The sequence below is a fragment of the Wyeomyia smithii genome, chromosome 3 (assembly GCF_029784165.1).
Source record: "Wyeomyia smithii strain HCP4-BCI-WySm-NY-G18 chromosome 3, ASM2978416v1, whole genome shotgun sequence".
Taxonomy (NCBI): domain Eukaryota; kingdom Metazoa; phylum Arthropoda; class Insecta; order Diptera; family Culicidae; genus Wyeomyia; species Wyeomyia smithii.
The window spans coordinates 142,774,488-142,798,436 of record NC_073696.1 but is presented as its reverse complement, the minus strand read 5'-3'; the positions used below and the strand labels follow the sequence as shown (position 1 = coordinate 142,798,436).

Here is a 23,949-nt window from a genome sequence, read left to right as displayed (position 1 = left end):
ATCTAGAACAGTGAGTTTTCTATTATAATAAATTGTACACAATGCATGTACCGACGAAAAAAATAGAAGTTGTCTTTAGACTGTTTGTAGGCGTTTGTTATACATATTTACGTAACAATAAATTATATTATATTGATTATCTCGAAGATGCAAAAACGGAATAAAACAATACTCATGTTTTTTTTCTATTTCTTGAGTGACCTATAACGACCTAGACACTCGATATGGACTACTTTGCGGATTTCAAGTCGTTATTAATTTCGCTTGATGAGTTTTGGTTCAATAATCCGAGAGTACCCGGAACAGAACCGGGACAGGCCTGCTTGTGGTTTTAAGTACTGCAATGATCATGGCCATCATATTACATGAAAATGTTCCTGCCATGAATTCGAAACCGGTTTACCAATAGCAGTTGTCCTCATTGGCAACAAAAAACCATAATACCTTGCTTTTGGAGGTTATTGAGTACGAATTGGTTGAAGGAACGACGAGAAAGCTGCCAAAAACGAACTGCCTAAGCGAAATGGGGCTTGTACCGCTACAGTTATGAACAACCCCGAACCTCCCAATGACCCGGAAGACAAAAGTACGTTATAGAAATACAGAAATTTGTGTTTCATGTGTCATACACATGAAACACAAATTTCTGCACATCTCGAGAACTAACCGAGTAAATGGAACCAAATTTAGCATGTGAAAGTTTTTAGGGGTAACAATGGATACACCAGATGTGAATTTTACGAATTTTATGAATTTCCCACAACTTCCAAATAACTTTCCCAAGACCATAAATTAACAACGAAATCTACCTTTTTCTCATATGTTCCAAAGAAACCTTTTTCTCATATGTTTTCAAGAAAAGCCAAAGCTAAGTATTGCTTGCTTCCCACACAAACCATAATTTCCAAACCACTCAAGATTCCCACAAGTCCCAAAACGATTAACAAATCCTTTAACTTTCTCACCAGTCAAAAGAACATGTCCAGCAGTAAATCTGGGTCACGTTCCTTCCCAGCCAATAAATTATTTCCAACCTCACAAGCTGCATAACGAAGCTAATGCACTTGAGGTGCATAATGCCTTACTGCCACAGTGAGAGTATCCAATTTCACTATCCCATGTCTTGTCCAGACCTATCCCAAGCCCAATGCGATGTGCGCATACGGCTGAAAAATAAACAAACAAACTTACAAGCTATCTGCGCCTGCCGCGCACGCCTGTATGTTTGTATGTTATGTATTCAAATTACCAATCGTGGCGGCGTCATCAAGCTAGCCCACGATTGGATGACAAGTAAATGAGGTAGCTATGTTTTCTCCCACTGGTTCGTAGTACTTGAATTAAGCAGCGCTGTAAGAACTGATCTGTGAACGGAAAAAGAGAAATAAAGATGATTCTATAACACCTTACAGAGTAGACGTGTTTTTTGTTTTATGATCCATGTTCTTATTATATGGCGACCGACAGTTAGTAACCGCAATCTTTGGATTGCAATCGCGGAAGTGCTAACCGAAAAAAAAAACGCAACAGAACGGGTACAGCACGAACAGCATGACATCAAACAGAACATAGTGCTAGTGTTGCTAGTGGCAATCTTAGTAATAATAATCTACAAGCTATATGCGAAAAGTATAAAACGTAAAGCCTACGAAAAGGCAAGAAAATCAATTCTATCAATAACGTGAAAATAGAATATGAGCAAGTGTACGCGAGGGTATACAAATATATGCCCAACCTTTATGAATTAAAGGTACGAGAACTTAAAGCAGAAGAAATAGACCTCGAAACATTGAAAAAAGTGTGTGCAATGATCGAACTGATCGAACACAGGCGGCTCACGAAAAGCATGGTAATAAAAACCGAAGAGCAAATAATAATGTCCTTCGGCATCAACAATAACGAGAAATGAAAAATGGCAAACAAGCCAAGTGCAGTGCTGGAGAAACTCCAACGAAACATTGAAACCCGCGAAAATATAACATTTCAGTGGAATAAAAACACAACCAAATTATTTAAATTACAACAAGAAGAACAACTAATTAAAATAATCACGGACACAGACAACAAAATAGTGGCCAAAATAACAAATAGTGCGTATAAACTTTAATCAAAAAAATCAAAATTATAAACTTGTAAAAGAGAGTAAAAGGCCAGATAATGGGTAAAACTCAATCGAAAACCGATACGGTCCATAACGCGGACCCCCAAGTTAAGATCATAAATAATCAGGAGCTGCATAGTGAATCGTTGCAGTCTCAGGAAGTGTTGTTGTGGATAATATTGTGCGCGTCGATAGTTCAACTATTGCTCACCGCGTATGCAATGTTGAAAGAACGCATAAATAAGCGCGCGTTGAGAATCGCGAGGAGCCAACATAACGTAGGCAATGTGTAAACATTTAAACATTTTTGATAAAAAACTTTATGGGCAGCTACCTCGCCCGAAAAAAGTAAACAGTGTTTAAAAAAAAATAAAGATAAACCAAATAAACCTTGAGCGGCGGCCTAGTGTGGTTGGTAACGTCTCCGCCAACCACGCTCGACGCCTGGGTTCGAATCCCACCGCCGACATAGGTGTCGATGGTTGTGAGGTGGCGTGATCCACTCACAACCAACCCAACTGGTCTAGATTCAATCCTAGCCGACACCGGGAGATTTTCTGAGGCGAAAAATCTCTGGGATCACGCCTTCCATCGCATGAGGAAGTAAAGCCGTTGGCGCCGGTCCGTTAATAAACGGGTCGTGAGTTAGGGTCCTGGGTGTATAGTCGCCTCCCTGGGCGTCGGTGATTGGCCACAACAGTGGCGGAACTAGACCGACGGAAAATAAGCGAGAATAAAAAAAAAAAAACCAAATAAACCGTCACCATCAATGGATTCACTAGTGTAGAGTTATCGAAAGTACGATTAAACCAAGGATTGACATTGGTCAGCCACAAATGTTCGCATCAGCAGCAGAGGTAGGGATACCATCTGGTCGAAGTTAGAAATCAGGACACCTTTTTGAGCTAAGCTGTTTTTCGAAGTTTAAATTAATTTACCACGTTAAATGTGATTTGCACCTCAAAAACACCAAAATACTTCTTTACTTGTTCAACATACGTCTCAAACGACCCAATATTATTACGCAGCTTTGAATTTATAGGCAGATGTTCAGCACATGTAAACTGTTTCGAATTAAACTAACCGTTTAGAGGGGACTAACTGGAAAGTCTAAAAAAATGATTTTTTCTGGATGTTTAGGGTAAAGTGAAGTGTTCGGGTATTTTGGCTATTGACTAAGGAATGTTTTAAGATGTATTTCGTATATCACGGGTGCAAATATAGTGAGTATTACGCTATTGGCAGCGTTTTTCGCGAAACCATGGTTTTTTAACTTGTGGTAAGTTTTTCTTAGCATCTACTGAGCCGATCAGGCTGAATTTTTTTCCAGTATGTAAAAATGGATTATCTTACTTGCCACATAGCCGTTTTTCAATATCTAATTTTTTCAATGATTTATGATTTTTCAAAGTAATTTTTTATGAAAAAAACTAATTTTTTACTAAAATGACCGCCATTTTGTAATTTTTTTTAAATTTCAAAAACGGCTATGTAACAAGTTAGATAATCCATTCTTACATGCTAAAAATTACCACCGAGAAAAACTTACCACCGATTTAGTGAGGGCATTCACGTTCCCAGCTGCCAACAATGTAATACACTATATGTGCAACCACAACATGCAAAATAAATCTTCAAAATAAAGCTTTTATCAATAGCCGAACACCTTACTTTACTCTAAACATTGAAAAAAAACGGTTACAATAAACGGTAAACGGTTACAATACCTAAAAGATTTCTCTCGTCACTTCACTAAGATTCAACCAAAAACAATATCGTCGTAGTAACCGTTGTGTTCTGGAATCAAAAAAGTAATTGATTTAGAAAAATTCTGCATATTTTTATCACACTACAAAACTGAAAATCTTATGAAAATCAGGACAAATGCCAGAAAGTGAAAAATAAATCAGGACGTCAAAAAGGGTCTCAAAATCAGGACATGTCCTGCTAAATCAGGACGGATGGTATCCCTAAGCAGAGGTCAAGTTATTACATTAGCGCTCCATCACCGATTGGTACCCAGCCTGTACGACATGACAGCAGCAGTAATGCCAGATAAGTGATACTTGTGTTTGCATAATCAATATAATAATTTAAAATTGAAAAATCTCTTTTTGCTAAAATTTTGTGTTTGCATAACCAATATAATAATTTAAAATAAAAAAAAAATCTCTTTATGCTAAAATTTAAGCAAATGATGGAAATTTTGCATCAGATTGAATTTAGTTAGTAGTAGATGGAACGGTTAAAAGAGATTGAAGCTTTCATAAACAGAGAATATCTTAATTTATATAAAAATAAAACTAGGGGAAGAACATTATCGGGCATACAAACCAAAACAATCCAACTTCAAGAATTGTTTACAGAATATAAAATTTTATTACAATCCCTACGGTATAGAATCAGAACTGAAAACTGGAATGAGGAAGTAGAAGTCTATACTAAATTAAAGGAAACATATAATAAATGCATAAATATTCTGGACAACACCCCAGTGACTCAAAGAGGGTATGATAGTGAGCCGGAAGATACCAATAAAAAAATCCTTCTGAAACCCGACATTATTGATTTGCTTTCAAGAGCAAACAGCGGTAATAAATTAGAAACACCAAGTACCAATGATTCGTTCTCGAGAACGAACAGTGATATACACTTTATAAAAAGAAAATTTAAATTAAAAACTTTAGCCAAACTAATTATTTGGTGTAAACGTGCACCGCAGTACCAATGGCACTTAATATAAAAACAGCAACCGAATTGGCTACTTTAATTCCTGCTTATGATGGAAACTCCGGAGGAGTTAAATTCTTCGTAGATGCAGCAAATTAAATTAAGACAATAATACCCGCTGAAAACAAAGCAGCGGCTATTCAAGTTATTTTAACCAAGCTGAGTGGGAAAGCGAGAAATCTATTCGCTACAATTCCGGATGATTATGACGGAATTATCCAAGCTTTGATCAGCAATTGCAGTGGGAAAGTACGTCAGATTCAGCTAAGAATAACCTGAATAACTTGAAGTTAAAATCACCAAGCAATTTACAAAATTTTACAAAGCAAGTAGATTCACTTGCTGAAAAATTGACTGAAACCTATATTACTGAAAAAATTCCAAGCAAAATCGCAAAGAAAATGTCTCAAAAAGCTGCTATCCAAACATTGGTAACGAATGCCTCAAACTCAAAGTGTGTAGGTATACCCATATCCTGGGTATAACCTACCAGGGAATTCTTCTACTAGATATCCCTGTACGCGCCTTTGGCGCGGAATTAATACACAAGATAACGGTGGACTAACTGACTTTATTTTCGTACATCACTACTTAAATATACCCTACCGGTAACTCAGAGAGAGAGACTTTCTCCACTCTCTGTTTACCTTACTAATCTCTTAACCTATAATCTAGTACCGCATGTACGATAGAACGCATGCGAGAGCATCAACACCGTTGAACCGGCGACTTCTGTTTTGTTTATAACACAAAACTTGTTTATTTTATTCGAGTTTGTTTGCCTGTAGCACAGCAGAAGGCTGCGCGAAGTTCTTTGCCACCTGTGGCATAATCTGTTGATACATAGAGTGTTGACAGAGACGTTCGCGGTCCTCTGTCAAGGGAACCAAATGTTTCGCCTGACTAAAGCATAGCAGAAGGCTATGCTCTCCTAGGAACAAAATTAAACTTTAATTATAAGGCTCGTGACGGAGCATTGGGTTCTTCGCAGGGTGTGACGTCACATCTGCCACCCCGCCTAGTTGGCCATTATCTAGAAGAGACAATGGACACACGGTCTGTTCTGATGGCCGATAGGTGTGTTTTTCTCTTTTTTTTTTATTGCAATTATTTTTCTATTACAATTATTCTAGTTTTTATGCAACTATATACACCGTTAGTTTTTTTATAATATGTTTTTTTTTCTCTGGCCAATGAAATTTCAGCTGTCGTGTTTAAGCGCCGCTCGAACTGGTGTGCCTTGGTTGCGGGGGGGGGGGGGTTGAAACGGGAGGGTGCGTCTGGCAGTAGAGGTTCTCATCGGTTGGTTGTGGTGTCATCTGGTTCATTCAGTTTGCTCTTTGCTGCCTCAAATTTGACGTTCTATTTATCAGTTTCACTTAAAACGCAGGAGAGTGTCACTTTCCGGTAATGGTCTGGTAGCAGTTCGATATTCCCAATAACCGATGTTAGAAGGTGACTTTCCTCGCAATAAATACCCGGTGGGTCGTGCTTCAGATATGGGAAATGCACGTGTGGGTGGTAAAATGTGGGTTGATAGTGAATGTAGATTCGTAGTTGATCAGCGTTAATTCCGTAACGTGTTTTAATTGCTTCAATGCCACGTGTTTTCCTCTGACGGATCCTCAAAAACTATGCGATCCTTCTCTTTCCGATGCTCTAGTATATTGTAAAGCCACTCTAAGCTTAGCTGCTCCTTTTGTATATGAGGCAATGTCACGGTTTCATAATCTTGGGCAGTTTCTTCCACCAAATATCTTTTTTGGGTGGAAAATTTCCTATATGCCTCTCAGTAGCGGGATATATGATTGTCACCTTGATTTGATTTACTTCCGGATCAGCAACGCACAAAAAATTTCCGTAGGTATCATTAACAAATTCCGTCCTCAGTTGGGACGTGGATGAGGAAAAACTTCTTTCGACGGCTGCTATAACACCAGTTGCACTACTTTGCACACTTTCACTGTTCTTCCGACAAGTTCGTCGTGACGTCGTCAGAATTAGCTTTCGTCACCATGCTCGTTTGATGACGCTTATGATTGTTCAGCTGCCCCTCAGTGAAGGCCGTCTTTCCAACACAATGATCGCGTAATCGTCACGCGATAGGCTTACAAAATGCCCCAACAGTGAAACGCTCTTGTGTGTACTGTTATAGTTCAGGATGCGAACAGGTACGAAGCCTGCCAAATCGTAGCTACGGCTGGTTGGATTGTTCACTCCATCTTTCACCATAGACACCCGCCGTTCGACTCCCCACGCACCCGTCTGCTTTCCTTTTCGCGCTGTACTGGGCATCATGGTATGCTCCCATCACACAACCTTAACTAATGAAAGAATAGTTCGAATCCCTTCAAGTCAGTAGTCTTTACGTCTGGAAAGTTCAGCCCTCTTTTCAAATGTCTTTCCTAGTTCTATTGTTGTCTCCATCGCAAAAAAATGTCCCAATACAGCATCCATCGATTTTATTCTTCGTTTTCCTATTAAGCCAATAGCTATCAAACTACGTTTTCATGAGGTCTTTTGTTCACTATAATTTCTTTCCCATGTTAACATTTGCATTTTACAAAAGAAAACAAATGCTGTTCTAAATTCTTTCAACTCTTTTTATCCATTACAACCATCCAGATCATTTTAGTAATTTGAATTCCCCAAGTTTTTTGTTTATTCAACCTTTATCGGCGGGGTTCCTCGTCCCTCACGCCTTCATTCGTATTTGAATTTTTTCAACTGTGTCATGCCATGCCACTAATATCATCAAAGGCTGTATATCTTTTTCGGCGACTTATTCCATTTCTTCACGCCTTTATTTTACTTTTACCTTACTTTTTCATACAGTTTTAGGTGCTTGCTATTATAACTCATGCCATCCAATATCGTATTTCATTAAATATATTCTGTCCGTTAACCTTGAAAGCATAGTTTAAGTTCATATATTCAGTCATAATAACGCTTAAGCCGGTTATTATGAACTTTTTCTAAACGGTTTCCGTTTTTGATTACCGTGGTCATTTCACTTGGGAATTCCACTACTTCATAAGGTCCTCTCCACATATTCTGGAGCTTTTGACCTGATCCTGTCGGGACTGATTTCACTAAAACTAAATCGCCATACATGGGCTGCCATTCATTTGCCTTTCTGTCATAAACTTGCTTGCGCTTTTCTTTTGAATCCTTTAGGTTGGCCTTCGCGTTCGCGTGGAGGTCAAAAAATATTTTTTTCATCTCTTGTGTATATGTTTCATATGTCAAATTGTCTACTCCATTCCGCTTGTAAATGGAGGTGGGAATGCGTGCTGTAAGTCCATACAACAATTCGAAAGGGGTGTACCCCGTTGATGAGTTTACTGAAGTATTATACTAAAACGTAAAAAATGGGAGTAAGTTATCCCACGTGTGCGGTTTTCCGCCAATAAATTGCCTTAGGTAAGTTTTTAACTCCCGATTAGATCTTTCCACCAAATTTGCTTGTGGGTGGTACGGACTCGTCGTTATTTTCTTAATTTTCAAAATTTTGCACACATCTTTCATGAGTGTGCTTACAAAATTCGCACCGTTATCTGTAACTAACTCCAACGGTACGCCAAATTTGCAAATATAATTCTCTACAAAAGTCCTCGCTACCGTCTGGCTTTCTTGGTTTTCCATAGGTGCGACAGTTAAATATCTAGTTAGGTCGTCCTGCATGACCAGACCATAACATTTAGTGTCAACGGTTCAACGTTTATCTTCATTAATTAAATAAATAACTTTAGGTTTTCATAGTAATTAAATGATTATTTAAAAAAAAAATCATTTCTATTTAGTGTAATTAAATTAATCAAAGATTGTAAATGTTTACATTAGATGGCGTAAGGTGCCATTCCTTATTCATAAAATAATATTTTAACGTAAACTTCCAACATTATATATCTCTGCCGTCGGTTACTATTTACTATTACCGTCGCTGCGCGCGTTGCGCTTATAGATGTATCCATTTTTTTTACCCTCTTAGCAATTCACCGCTACTGATAAGCCATGTATGGTAGCAAAACGTTCTTACCATTGGCCATTAAAATTGATGCTTACAAAATACGACCTTGGCCGTGGCTGGCACAGCTGATTGCAATAACACTGCAAAATTCATAAACAGAGACAGCGTACCCGACAATTAGTACAACTGACTAACTTTTGTATGCAACGTGTGAGCGCGCAATTCGTAGTTACCGCTCTCACACTCCTTATTGGACATTAATGAAATGAGACTTTACCCCTTTAGATTTGCTAACGATAACGTAGCCACCCGTGTGCTAAAATTCTCTCTTAGAATAAATAAGGTGAGTCCCATGTGCGCAACTTTGCGAGTATCTGTTTGCGTTCTTAAATTCGATTTGCTAGCGGTGTTACCGCGGTGCTTCCCGCTCTGCCACTTTAATTATTTTGTTGGGCAAATGAACGAAAATCGCTTGCGTGCACTTGTCGTGCCGAGAGTTTTATTGCTTGCCGTTTGAGAAATAAGATCACCCGCGCAGCAGCGGCGCGAATTGATTGTTTATACAAATTGGCCTCTCGACCCAAGTAGATGTGATAACCTGTAAATCGTTATTATTACGAACCACTGAAGAATTGTTACGATTGTAGTTCGCCTGATGTAGTCTCCAAGGTCATTTATGTCTCCTAATGTGTATCTCTCCGTCGTTCTCTTCTATCGTCAATAGCTCCTAAATGGTTTTATATTTGGTAATTTTTTGTTCTATCAGTTTTAAGAAAAAGATTCAATAGATGTTAATTCACAAATTTTACTGCGTCGAACGATACAAAAAAAAATACTCTTCCGTTAAAATTTCAGCTGCAATCTTTAAACATAAATTTTTCTTACTATGTGCTTCTCACCCGAATATCCTTGGTATAGGGCCGGCCATTGTCGTGGATATCTCTACTGCAATTTCCACTACGTAACTTCGGCACCTTCTTAATACGATAATTCACTATATCGAATATCTGCCAACGTCGAAACTGACACTTACATGAGAAAAAAAAAAACGATCGCACTTTACAAGTCGTCTTCAGCACCTTTTCCCCGCATACGAATGTCACTCGCTTGGGTTTGCCACCAACTCAGTTCACTTCCATGCAAAAAGCGAGAAAAGAGAACACTTTTTGTCAACGTCTTTTCTCGATTTTCGTTTCTCTTTTTTTTTTCTCTTTCACTAGCAGCACTACCTTCCAAGCTGCTGACCTCGATAAATCATTAAGTACTTTTTCTTCAGTTCTCTTTTTTTTTCCTTTTTTTTTCCTTTAAATAACACACTCTTTTTCCTCCGCGAGCACTACTTGGATTAAAACTCCGAAAAACTATTTCATTTTTCACTGAACCACAGATATTTAAACCACTACTTTTTCTTTTTGCTCCCTTAGCGAGATTACTACGACCGAGTTTACGACCGCGTCTGACTTCCGAGATACGTCCGATTAAAGAAAAGATTCAATGGCGCGGAATCCCACCGCTGTCACCAGATGTGTAGGTATACCCATATCCTGGGTATAACCTACCAGGGAATTCTTCTACTAGATATCCCTGTACGCGCCTTTGGCGCGGAATTAATACACAAGATAACGGTGGACTAACTGACTTTATTTTCGTACATCACTACTTACATATACCCTACCGGTAACTCAGAGAGAGAGACTTTCTCCACTCTCTGTTTACCTTACTAATCTCTTAACCTATAATCTAGTACCGCATGTACGATAGAACGCATGCGAGAGCATCAACACCGTTGAACCGGCGACTTCTGTTTTGTTTATAACACAAAACTTGTTTATTTTATTCGAGTTTGTTTGCCTGTAGCACAGCAGAAGGCTGCGCGAAGTTCTTTGCCACCTGTGGCATAATCTGTTGATACATAGAGTGTTGACAGAGACGTTCGCGGTCCTCTGTCAAGGGAACCAAATGTTTCGCCTGACTAAAGCATAGCAGAAGGCTATGCTCTCCTAGGAACAAAATTAAACTTTAATTATAAGGCTCGTGACGGAGCATTGGGTTCTTCGCAGGGTGTGACGTCACAAAAGACAAAAATAATGCTGAAAGTAGGAAAATTCACCAATCTCCAGGAAGCCATTAATATAATGGTAGAGAATGAAAATATTACTACGACAACATCGGACGCAGTGGTACTAAACGCCACGAGTAACAGAAACAGATATCAAAACAGTAACATGAACAGGATACCGCAAAGGAATAATAATCAAGGAAATCAATTTAATAATAATCAAAGAAACAATTTCAACAATAGATATCAACCACGATATCTTCTTAATAACTATAGAAATCATAACAACCATAACAATCACTACAATCAACAGCAGAACAATAGAAATTTCAATCGGTTTAATAGAGGTTTTAATCAAAATTACAACCAAAACCGTCAGTTTAATCCGAATAGTAATTTCGAAGCTGCAAGAATGTTTTTCGCAAGACAGCAAAACATTCCGCAACTACCGAGCAATGTTCCGATTCAACACCAAGAACGCTTAGTTAATCCCTGCTACGCTCAAGTAGCAGCGGGATCCAATCAACCAAACAGTCAGCAAAACGCAGTTAGCAATACCACAACATGGATTTTTCAATCCAAATTAACCAACCAACCAACCAACAGTAACAATTGATCCTAGACGTCGACTAACTAGACAGTTGTTACCAACTGCCACACCGATTTTGACAATTAATTTAAATGCATCGAGCTTTATCCAGGTCAAAGTGCACATGACCGGGACTGCAGTTTGTAATTTAATTCTTGATACTGGCGCTGATATATCGTTATTCAAAGTACGTAATATCAACCCAGATCAACCTGTAAATATTGATAATAAAATAAATTTAGTTGGTATCACAGAAAATAACATACAGACTCTAGGTTTAGTAAATACCGCATTATGTTTTAACAACAGTTTAGTGTTAAACCATACTTTTCATTTGGCTACGCCCGATATACCTATTCAAGCAGATGAGCAAGATCGCGCGAAATGACCTATGGTCGAATATCAACCATTTTTGATTTGAATGAAACTTTGCACACGTATTTGGCTTAGCAAACTGAGCATTTTTCACAGATGGAGAGATTTTTTACACCCATGAGTTACATTCTAAAAGGGCGTATGCCTTTTGGCATAGGTTCTATTCGAAGCATTGTAGTCCAGAAACCGTTGGTTGTATAGAAAAACTGTCTGAAAATGAGTTATAGGGAATTGAAAATGCACCATAAAAAAATATACACTGTAAAAAAAAAATTTTTTTAACCAAAAAAAATTAAAAATAAACATTGAATTACAATTTAAAAAAAAAGAGTTGAATTTTTTTTTATTTTTTTTGTTTAAAGAAACTTGACGTTAATACGCAACTTTTAAAAAAAAGTCCAGGATGGTAAAATGAAAAATAATTTTTTTATGGTAGATTAATTTTTTTATAAAAATTCTAATTTAAACATTTTTCAAAATATTTGTATTCTGATGATTTTAAAAGATGCAGAGAGTCATTTTGAATCAAAAAGCTCTTGGTAGTAAACATTCTGAAGGCATCGGTTTTCGAGTTATTTTAAATTTAAGCTCAATAAATTATTAATATTTCGGAAAATACACGTTTTTTTTAATTGGTCCATGGTTCTCCAGCAAAAACCATACGTTCATTGGACATTGGAATGCTTGATCAAAAATATACAATTCATTCTTTGACAACAGAATGATTGGGCGAACGGTTCTCAAGAAAAGAGTTAAATGTTCTAAGTGATATATATATATATATATATATATATATATATATATATATATATATATATATATATATATATATATATATATATATATATATATATAAGAATCAAATGTTTATTTTCGAGTTTAATTATCTTAGGAACATATTTTTTTATGACATAGATACTTTACAGAACTAGTTTCACTTTATATTTCATATACATCATAAGTTTGTTCGAATGTTTTATAAAAATGTTTTATAAAAAAATATGTTTGTCGTGCAACACTACCTACTTGTTTACTAATAATAACTGTTTGTAAAGTACGCAACCAATAACTACTGGGTCACCTATAATATCTGTTTTCGTATATGAATACGATTGCACTACTCCAGATGTGTTAGTAACAGTTTGCATTTTGTGAAGATGAATAAAGTGAAAATGGAATACACCAAGCCCAAATGCTCTAAACCCTTTCCTGATCATCGGTGCTCATCAAGCTTACGCAAATTAAACGAAAACGTTATTGCAAAATCAAAAATATTGAACAGTCAAGCTCATTTTAATACGTCTTTATCAATTTGTGATTCGTGTAGTTATTGGAATGATAATCAAGCCACCATTCATCCCTTCGTTGTTTACTATTCAGAATGTGGAACACTTAGAAATATCAGCTTCATCATAATATCGGAAGTACCCCAGCATGATACTGTTGCGGTTCAGGTGTTCATTGCCAAATTAATGAGTTTTTTGAAAACAACAATAGAGTTGAAAAAAGCGATATTAATGTCTGATGGAGCTGCCTCACAATATAAAAATAGAAAAAACTTTGCAACAAAATATAACGCCGATGCAGAGTGGCATTTTTTTGCGACTTCTCATGGTAAAGGCCCATGCGATGCAATTGGTGGCATATTAAAACGAATGGCAGGAAATGCAAGTTTAGCTAAAGAACATGAACATCCCATTACTAGCGCAAAAGAATTGTATGATTGTAATAAAAATTCATCAAAAATGTCATTTAGTTGGGTATCATATGAAGAATATGAACAAGGAGTAACAGAATGGAGCAATATTTTCAAAAAATCTATAATGATAGCTGCCACACAAAAGTATTACTCTTTTGTTCCGACTTCAAAAAATAAGATACAAACGAAGCTGTTTTCAAAAGATAACGAATCATTTACTTATGATGTATATAAAATATAAGGTGAAACTAGTTCTGTAAAGTAACTATGTCATAAAAAATATGTTCCTAAGATAATAAAACTCGAAAATAAATATTTGAATCTTATATATATTTATAACACTTGGAACATTTAACTCTTTTCTTGATAACCGTTCGCCCAATCGTTTTGTTGTCAAAGAATGAATTGTATATTTTTGATCAAGCATTCCAATGAACGTATGGTTTTTGCTGGAGAACTATGGACAAATTAAGAAAAACGTGTATTTTTCTAAATAATTATAAATTTTTTTTAGAAATAACTCGAAAACCAATGCCTTCAGAATGTTTACTACCAAGAGCTTTTTGATTCAAAATGACTCTCTGCATCTTTTAAAATCATCAGAATACAAATATTTTGAAAAATGTTTGAACTAGAATTTTCATGAAAAAGTTAATCTACCATAAAAAAATTATTTTTCATTTCTCCATCCTGGACTTTTCTTTAAAAGTTGCGTATTAGCGTTAAGTTTAAAAAAAAATAAAAAAAATTCAACTCTGTGTTTTTAAATTGAAATTCAATGTTTATTTTTAATTTTTTTTGGTCAAAAAAAAATTTTTTTGTACTGTGTATATTTTTTTTATGGTGCATTTTCAGTTCCCTACATTTCATTCTCAGACAGTTTTCCTATACAACCAACGGTGTCTGGGCTACAATGCTTCGAATAAAACCTATGCCAAAAGGCATACGCCCTTTTAGAATGTAACTCATGGGTGTAAAAAATCTCTCCACCTGTGAAAAATGCTCAGTTTGCTAAGCCAAATACATGTGCAAAGTTTCATTCAAATCAAAAATGGTCGAATTTTCGCGTATTTCCAGGCGATTTGAAATGATTTTGCTCAGATGGTATTTTGGGACGTGATTTTTTAGTCAATTAGAAATGTGTTTTAGATTACGAATATTGGTTGCTTACATTAATTATATGAAATGTACAAATGGCAATACCAATTAAAGATAATTTAAACGAAGCTTCATGATACCGAGTCATAGGGAAGTCATTAGAAGGGTTCCACATTTACGATTTTCAGAAGATATGGTAGTCCATTCGAAAGAAATTCGCCCGGGAGTGTTCTGTGGAAACTCTATTATCTCATCGATAAAACCTAATGTTAAATTCATAAATACTAATAATGAACCGTTGTACATAACTTATTCTCAATTTCAACCTACGCTAAGTCGTTAATCTGATTATGTTATCCTCAACGTGAATAAAAACAAACATCAACATGATGGGAGATATGAACAAATTCTAAAAAATATTAACATGGAAGAAATACCGCAATAAGCGAAAGACAAATTTATGAATTTAATTAAGCAATATCAAGACATTTTTTGCCTCCCAAAAGAAATGGTTTCGCGAAACAATTTTTATTCACAGAATATTGTTCTTAATGACAATGTCCCTGTATATATTCCTAATTATAAAACAATTCATGCACAGCATGATGAAATTAACAAGCAAGTGAACAAAATGTTAGAAAGCAACATAATTGAGCCCTCTGTATCTTCGTATAACTCTCCAATTTTACTGGTACCGAAGAAATCTAATGACAGTGAGAAAAAATGGCGTTTGGTTGTCGATTTCAGACAACTCAACAAAAAGATTTCAGCCGATAAATTCCCGTTACCGAGAATTGATGACATTTTAGACCAACTCGGTAGAGCAAAGTATTTTTCAACTCTAGATCTCATGTCAGGTTTCCATCAAATACCGCTAGGCAACGAATCTAGAAAATTTACCGCCTTTTCAACAAAAAATGTGTCATTACCAATTTACTAGATTACCGTAAACTGGGGTGACTTTGATCACTTTTTTGAATATATCAAATATTTTGAGAATGTACTGAAAACCAAATTGTTTGACATTTTTAAAATGAGTACTGGCACGCATTGAGCAAGATCATGTCACTACCTCAAAAGTTTAGCAACAGTTCTGCTGTTTTTGAAGGTGCTCAACAATTTTCACATCGATCATCATTCCGGGGTGACTTTGATCACTTCATTGTTTTGATGAATTTGAAGTGAAACTTTACTGCTTTACCAAGTTTGAACAATTGAAAACGACTTAAATGAGTTTATTTATATGAAAAAGCAATTCAGCGGCTATTCACATTCCACGTCAACAGTCTATTAGGTGAACGTCCATAATTTGTACAAAATTTTAGGATATATATGAACGACTGTCCACGGAGAGAAAAGGGGGTCTAAAATCACCAAAAACTAGTCCACGTGGATTATGGCTTACCCAATAGTCCAAAAATGCATGTTAAGTGACATCTTGGGTTGTCGTGAGAAAAAAACATATAATGTACTATTGAGTTCATTAGGACTCAACATTACCTTTGAGGAAAAAATTAGAAAAACAATAATGAAAATCATAGTATTAATATTTTTTTAGCTTAAGAACTAGTCTGGGCACAAAATAAACAAACTTTACGTATCGCAGCTTGTTGTTTTGTATCTGCTTGAGCCGATTGTTTGTATGCAATAAAAATCGCTCAAAATCCACTTTATTTTAAAATCAATATTCTATAAACATACTTAGTGAAGATTACGAGAAATATCAAGATTTTCGAGCGCTTTTTATCACAAATTCAAAAAAGGGGTAGAGTGATCAAAGTCACCCTGGTGATCAAAGTCACCCCAGTTTACGGTACCTTTCGGACTGAATATTAGCCCGAATAGTTTTCAACGAATGATGACTATAGCAATGGCAGGTTTGACGCCAGAGTTAGCATTCATTTATATTGACGATATTGTCATAATTGGTTGTTCAGTTAATCATCATCTTTTGAACTTAGCTCAAGTTTTTGAACGTTTGAGATATTATAATCTGAAACTTAATGCACAAAAATGTTATTTTTTTAGCACCGAAGTGACATACTTGGGTCATAAGATTACGGATCAAGGTATGTTACCCGAGGATTCGAAATTTAAAGCTGTGTTGAATTACCCAGTACCAACAAATGCAGACGAAGTTAGAAGATTCGTTGCATTCTGTAATTATTATAGTAATATTGTGCCAAATTTCGCAACTTTGGCTTATCCTTTAAATCAGTTGTTCAATAAAAACACGACGTTCGTTTGGACTGAGAAATGTCAAATTGCTTTTGACAGTTTTAAAAATTTTTTTAGTATCTCCAACATTGTTACAATACCCAGACTCATTCGTTGTTTTGCTTTCGTCTCGATTAGACGCAAATTGTTCATCTCCGTTTGAGTTTGCAAAATAACAATACACGAGTTATCGTACGGGTGTTTTTTTGTCGATTAGTTCTTGTGCTGCGCGATAACAATAGCCGGTAGTTTATCGGCAGAAACATCTTCTGCACACGGGTAGGGGCAGGCTACCCCGCCAGTGATCCGATACGCAGCTGATATATCAGCAAGAATAATTCTCCCGCACCGCTGTTACCCCGCTAGCAGCACGGACCGTCATACGATCGATCGAGTGGAAATCAACTACAAGTGGCATCTACAAGGTCGCGTGTAGGATACGGCCACTGTGTCACAACACGAAGCTGGATCGTCATTGTTTGTTCTGCGGAGACGCTCGATTAATCCTACTATCAGCCGTGAGGTCGTGACTCAGACGTTCGGTGAAGTATTCACTTTAGAATTTTTATCATTATTATTAATAGTATTATTATTATTGTAGAATTTTGACACTTCTCAGCAGATTTGCTGGAAAATTTCACCTACCCCGGGCTATCTGTTATGCCAAAGGGGTTAGGCTCTGTGGATCTCATTAACCAGTTAACTTACATCCTAACGTCGTTTGCTTCGATGGATCAGTTATGATGATTCAGGAACCTTCGAACTGTGTTGCAGGTCCCAAGAATCACCGCTTTTTGGATGTTGGGTAGTTCGCTTCGCAGTTCCAACTCATCAAGAGAGCGCAGTAGAGTACAGGGAACTATTCCAGTGGCGGAGATAATAACTGGAACTATACGCACTTCCTCAAGTTGCCACATCTGCTTCAACTCCTCAGCCAAATCGTGGTACTTCGTTATCTTGGTTGAGAACGTCGACTGAAGATTACGATCTAACGGCACAGCGATATCAATGATGGTTACCCGTTTCATTCTTTTGTCGTAGACCACAATATCAGGGCGATTGGCACGTATGAGGACATCCGTTATGATCTCGCGATCCCAGTACAGTTTGATGCAGCTATTTTCCAAAACCGGGTCTGGCAGATATTTGTAGCAGGGCACATACTGGTTCACCAGATCGTGCTTCAGTGCAAGTTGTTGGTGCACAATCTTGGCAACCGCATTATGCCGACCGAGATAGGCTATCTCAGCTAACGCTTGACAGCCTGCGACGACGTGCTCGATCGACTCTCCTACTAAATTGCACTTACGACAGCGGTCTTCTATGTTTTCGTGCAATATATACCTGCGGTAGTTCTTCGTCGCAACGACCCTGTCCTGGATGGCTACCATGAAACTTTCTGTTTCCGAATAGAGCTCACCTCGCACCAGCCACGTATTTGATGCCACTTTATCAATCTGCGCTTGCTCTAACTGATGGGGGTGCGTCCCATGCAATTCCTTCTGCTTCCACGATGCGACCTTCTCTTCTACAGTTTTCAGGTCGCAGTTCAGCTGATATTCCTCCTGCGCCAGATGCAGGGCGCTGAATCCATGATCTGCTCGACAAACAGTGCGATAAATATCATGATGGTTCTGGCTCTCTCTGAAATATTGTCGCAACTGCTGGATCTGGGAAACGCATAGCGCTTGGATATCGGTGACACCAATTCCGCCTTCAATACGTGGCAAGGTGACTCTTTCGGTTGCTGATTTTGGGTGGTGCGAACGGTATTTGGTGAGCGACACTCGTAACGCTCGTTCTATCGCCTCCAAATCCGTTTTGGTCCACTTGACCACCCCGAAGCTGTATGTCAACAAGGGCACGGCAAACGTATTTATCGCCTTTATCTTGTTGCCGGCGGAGAGGAGCGAATTCAATATACTGTTGACACGATGCAAGAACCTACCCTGCAGCTCTTTCTTGATCACCGTGTGGTGAATACCTTTCAGTTGCAGGAATCCAAGGTACTTGTACGATTCACCTTCAACCATACATCGTATCTCCTCTCTCTCGTTGATGCGGAAACTGTCGGCGTCCACCACTTTACCTCGATGGAGGTTGACTAGTCGACATTTATCGATACCAAACTCCATACAAATATCGTTGCTGAACGTCGATACCAGCTGCAGTAGAAGTTGCAGTTTCTCTTTAGTTTCCGCAAACAGCTTCAGATCGTCCATGTAGAAAGTGTGGGTTACTGTTGTACTCGTTGTCCCACTTTTCAATTGGTAGCCATAGCTGCATCGGTTGAGTGCTCTGCTAAGGGGGTTCATTGCAAGGCAAAACCAAAGCGGACTAAAGGTATCGCCTTGGAAAATCCCCCTTCTTATGCTGATAGTTCTGGACCGCAATACCGTTGCCCCGTCGGTAACGTGGAGCGACGTATTCCATCGTCCCATTGCGTGCTGCATCAACCTGATGACGCCATCGTCTATTTTATACAACTCAAGTACCTTGATGAGGTACGGATGGGGTACCGAGTCGTATGCCTTCTTATAGTCGATGTACGCCATGCCAAGGTTTCTCTGTTTCCGGCTTGCCTGACCAACAATAACTGCATCAATGATGACTTGGTCTTTGCAGCCTTGCGTGTTTTTCCGGCAGCCTTTCTGTTCTTCGGTCATCACCTGGTTGGCGTCGCAATGGTCCTGTATTTTTCTTGTAATTACCGACGAGAGCACTTTGTACAAGCTTGACAAACAGGTTATTGGCCTGTACTTGGCTGGGTCAGCTGTATTACGGTCCTTGGGTAGAAGATAAGTTACCCCTTTAGTGATGAATTCAGGGAGCTCTTGGGGATCTCTCAGCACCCTGTTGAAACAATCCGCTATGCGCCCATGGACTGTGGAGAACTTTTTATACCAGAAATTGTGCACAAAATCAGGTCCTGGTGCTGCCCAGTTCCTGGTATACCGTGTAGCCTCACGAATATCCTGGGCGGAAACTGCTTCAACGGGCATGCGTTCAATTCCACCACTGTACTCCTCTTCTTCTACCAACCACATCCCGTTGTTATTGTGTTGAGCGGGGTTCTCCCATAAATTGGCCCAAAACTGTGTTACTTCGCCAATCTCAGGGAGTCCCTCGCTGTAGTCCGGATTTCTGTTCTGAATGTGATTGTAGAACTCTCGTTCGTTAGTCCTGAACATCCGATTTTGTTCTTTCCGCTTCGAACATTCACTATAACGTCGCATCCGTTTAGCAAGAGCACTTAACCGCTGTACGTGGGTGTCGAGGATCTCTGTGAGGTTGGGTTCACTAAGATCACGGAGCTCTGCGGGCTTAACAATTTCAGCTACTTGACGAACCAGCCTTCTTGATCGGTTCCCCCTGGTGTATTGCGTTAACCGACCAATTTTTGCCCGTAGTGATGCAACTCGGGATTCCAATCGTCGCATCCATGCAGGCTTTTGTTTGCTGGGGCGAGTGCGACTTTCGTCGTTACCTTGGGGGTAGGTGCGCAATCCCAGCGTTCTCACGACGGCTACAGCTGCACAATACACCATGCACTGCAGTTCCTCTAGGTTCTGCACGACTTCCGAATACTGTGACAGAATATCCCGGTTAAGGATGCTTACTGCATTCGTCAGCCGGTAGGTATTATTATTGTTATTATTATAATTATTATTACTATTATTATTATTATTATTATTATTATTATTATTATTATTATTATTATTATTATTACTATTATTATTATTATTATTATTATTATTATTATTATTATTATTATTACTATTGTTATTAGTATTAGTATTACTGCCTTTTTTTTATTTTGATCCATTGTAGTTTGAAAAATTGTTTTTAAAATTTAATAGCAACTACTTGACCCCCCCCACATTAGAATATTTATCGTTTGTGTGCGGTAGAGCGTAACGCTCCCGCAAAATGGACGACATGCAGGTGCAACTATTCCTGGATGTGGAAACAACTGGGGAAGAGATTGAGATCTCCCCCATCAATTCCCCTCTACCTTCCCCGCTACCTAGCCCCGTACCAAGGGTACCGGCAACACGGGTGAAAGCTTACCCAGATGCTTCGAAAGGTCCGTTCGTAGTTTACTTCAGGCCCATAAAGAAGCCTCTAAATATAATTCAAATCGGCAAGGACCTGGCAAAACAGTTTTCGGACGTAACCGAAATTACAAAGGTTAGACCGAACAAACTGCGAGTTGTTGTGAGTAGCTTGAAGCAAGCAAACGCAATTGCTAGCTACGAGCTCTTCACGAGAGAGTACCGCGTGTACATCCCTGCCAAGGACGTGGAGATCGACGGTGTGGTTACCGAAGGAAGCCTCACGGTCGATGACATTTTGCGTCACGGGGTTGGCTGCTTCAAGAACCCCCTGATTCAAGATGTAAAGATACTGGATGTCAAGCAATTGCATTCAGTATCCATCGAAGAAGGGAAGAAGAAATTCTTCCCTTCGGATTCCTTCCGTGTAACATTCGCCGGATCCGCACTGCCGAACTACATCTCTTTGGACAGGGTTCGTCTGCCTGTACGCCTGTTCGTACCGCGGGTCATGCATTGCCAAAACTGCAAGCAGTTAGGTCATACAGCCACCTACTGCTGCAACAAGGCACGCTGCAGCAAGTGCGGAGGCAATCATGCTGAGACCGCTTGCAGTGAGGATACGGAAAAGTGTCTTTACTGCGAGGGAACTCGGCATGACCTTTCGGCGTGTCCCGCGTACAAACAGCGCGAGGAAAAAATAAAGCGTTCCCTCAAGGAACGATCAAAGCGCTCTTTCGCAGAAATGCTGAAGAGTGCTGAGCCACCCTCGACAGGAAACATCTTTTCCTTTTTGCCAACCGATGAGGGTACATCTGACGATCCCGTCGAAGGGTGTTCTTATGCCATGCCAGAAGGATCTAGGAAGAGGAGAATGCTCAACTCTCCTAATCTTTCTCGCAAAGGTCGCAAGAAAAAGGAAGCGGTGAAGAAAAACCGAAGCAAGTACCTCCCGGTTTTAATTTCAAATCAAACCAGGAGTACCTACCGCTTCCTGGGGCACCAAAAACCCCTCGTGCACCCATTTCTCGATCAGAAGATAAAAAAGAAACATGGTTCATAAAATTTTCTGATATTGTGGACTGGATATTTAAAACATTCAACATACCAGATCCCCTACAAAATATTCTTCTTGCCCTTCTTCCTACAGTGAAAACCTTTTTGATGCAACTAGCAGCAACTTGGCCCCTCATTTCAGCTATCATATCTTTCGATGACTAATACGGCGAAAGAGGTTAGGAATTTTATCACTGTATTACAGTGGAATTGCAGAAGTATCATCCCCAAATTCGATCTATTTTCTCATTTAATAAATACATACAATTGTGACGCATTTGCGCTCTGTGAAACCTTTCTCAATTCAAACGATCAACTCAATTTCCACGATTTTAACATTATTCGTCGAGATCGAGACTCACACGGTGGAGGGGTACTTTTAGGGATTAAAAAGTGCTATTCCTTCTTCCGAATCGACCTCCCCCCGATCTCGAATATTGAAGTTGTTGCCATTCAAACGAATATGAATGGAAAAGACCTATGCCTTGTTTCGTTATATATTCCCCCATCCGCGCGGATTGAACAGAAGCATCTCACTGATATAGCAGAGTTGCTTCCCGCGCCTTTTTTGATATTGGGAGATTTTAATTCTCACTGTTCGCTATGGGGGTCGCTGTACGACGACAACCGATCTTATTTAATCTGTAACTTGATCGACGACTTCAATATGACAGTTTTGAATACTGGGGAAGCGACACGTGTACCTAATCCTCCAGCACGTGAAAGCGTGCTTGACCTATCCCTTTGCTCGACATCACTAGCGTTAGATTGCCGGTGGAAAGTAATCAACGATCCCCACGGTAGTGATCATCTTCCAATCGTTATATCAATTGCTAATGGTTCAACTCCCCCGAACCCAATCAATATTTCCTACGACCTTACACGTAATATTGATTGGAAGTGTTATGAGTCTATTATAGCGCAATCTATCGAGACTCACGAGGAACTTCCTCCGGAGGAGGAATACGCGTTCTTAGCTGGCTTGATAATCGACGCCGCGACTCAAGCTCAGACGAAACCGATACCCGGGGTAACGATTAGACAGCGCCCTCCCAACAAATGGTGGGACAAAGAGTGCTCTGAGCTGTACGCGCGAAGGTCCGCGGCGTATAAGGACTACCGGGAGTACGGCACTGTCAACCTGCTTCGAAAGTACGAGGCACTGGGCAGGCAGATGAAGAGCTTAGTAAAGGCGAAAAAACGCGGGTACTGGCGGCGGTTCGTAAACACGTTGTCCAGGGAAACAGCGATGAGCACTCTTTGGGATACCGCCAGGCGCATGCGGAACCGTGACGTTTCGAATGAAAGCGAGGAGTATTCAGATCGCTGGATACTCGATTTTGCCAAAAAGGTCTGTCCAGACTCTGTACCGGAACAGAAAACCTTTCGCGACGCGTTATAAGTAACTACGGAAGAGCCTCCATTTTCGATGTTGGAATTTTCAATGGCTCTCCTGTCGTGCAACAATAAGGCTCCAGGGTTAGATAGAATAAAATTCAACCTGTTGAAGAATCTACCCGACTCTGCAAAAAGACGCTTGTTGAATTTGTTCAACAAGTTTCTTGAGCTAAATATTGTTCCGTATGACTGGAGGGAGGTAAAAGTCATTGCTATTCGGAAACCCGGGAAACCTGCCTCTGATCACAATTCATATAGGCCGATTGCGGTGCTCTCTTGCCTCCGGAAATTAATGGAGAAAATGATCCTCTTACGGTTAGACAAATGGGTCGAAACAAACGGGTTACTTTCAGATACTCAATTTGGCTTTCGCCGGGGCAAAGGGACGAACGATTGCCTAGCGTTGCTTTCTACTGAAATTCAACTCGCCTTTGCTCGAAAAGAGCAAATGGCTTCTGCGTTCATGGATATTAAGGGGGCTTTTGACTCTGTCTCTGTAGAAGTTTTAAGCGCGAAACTTCATTTGCAGGGACTTTCACCAAATTTGAATAACTTTTTGCTCAATTTGTTGTCAGAAAAGCATATGTATTTCTCACATGGCG

General features: G+C 39.0%; 1 protein-coding gene across 1 annotated transcript in view; it reads left to right on the top strand.

The window, feature by feature from the left end:
- Positions 1-23,949, top strand: part of LOC129728622 (inactivation-no-after-potential D protein) — a 1,023,112-nt gene that overhangs the window by 262,051 nt on the left and 737,112 nt on the right. The window lies entirely within an intron of this gene.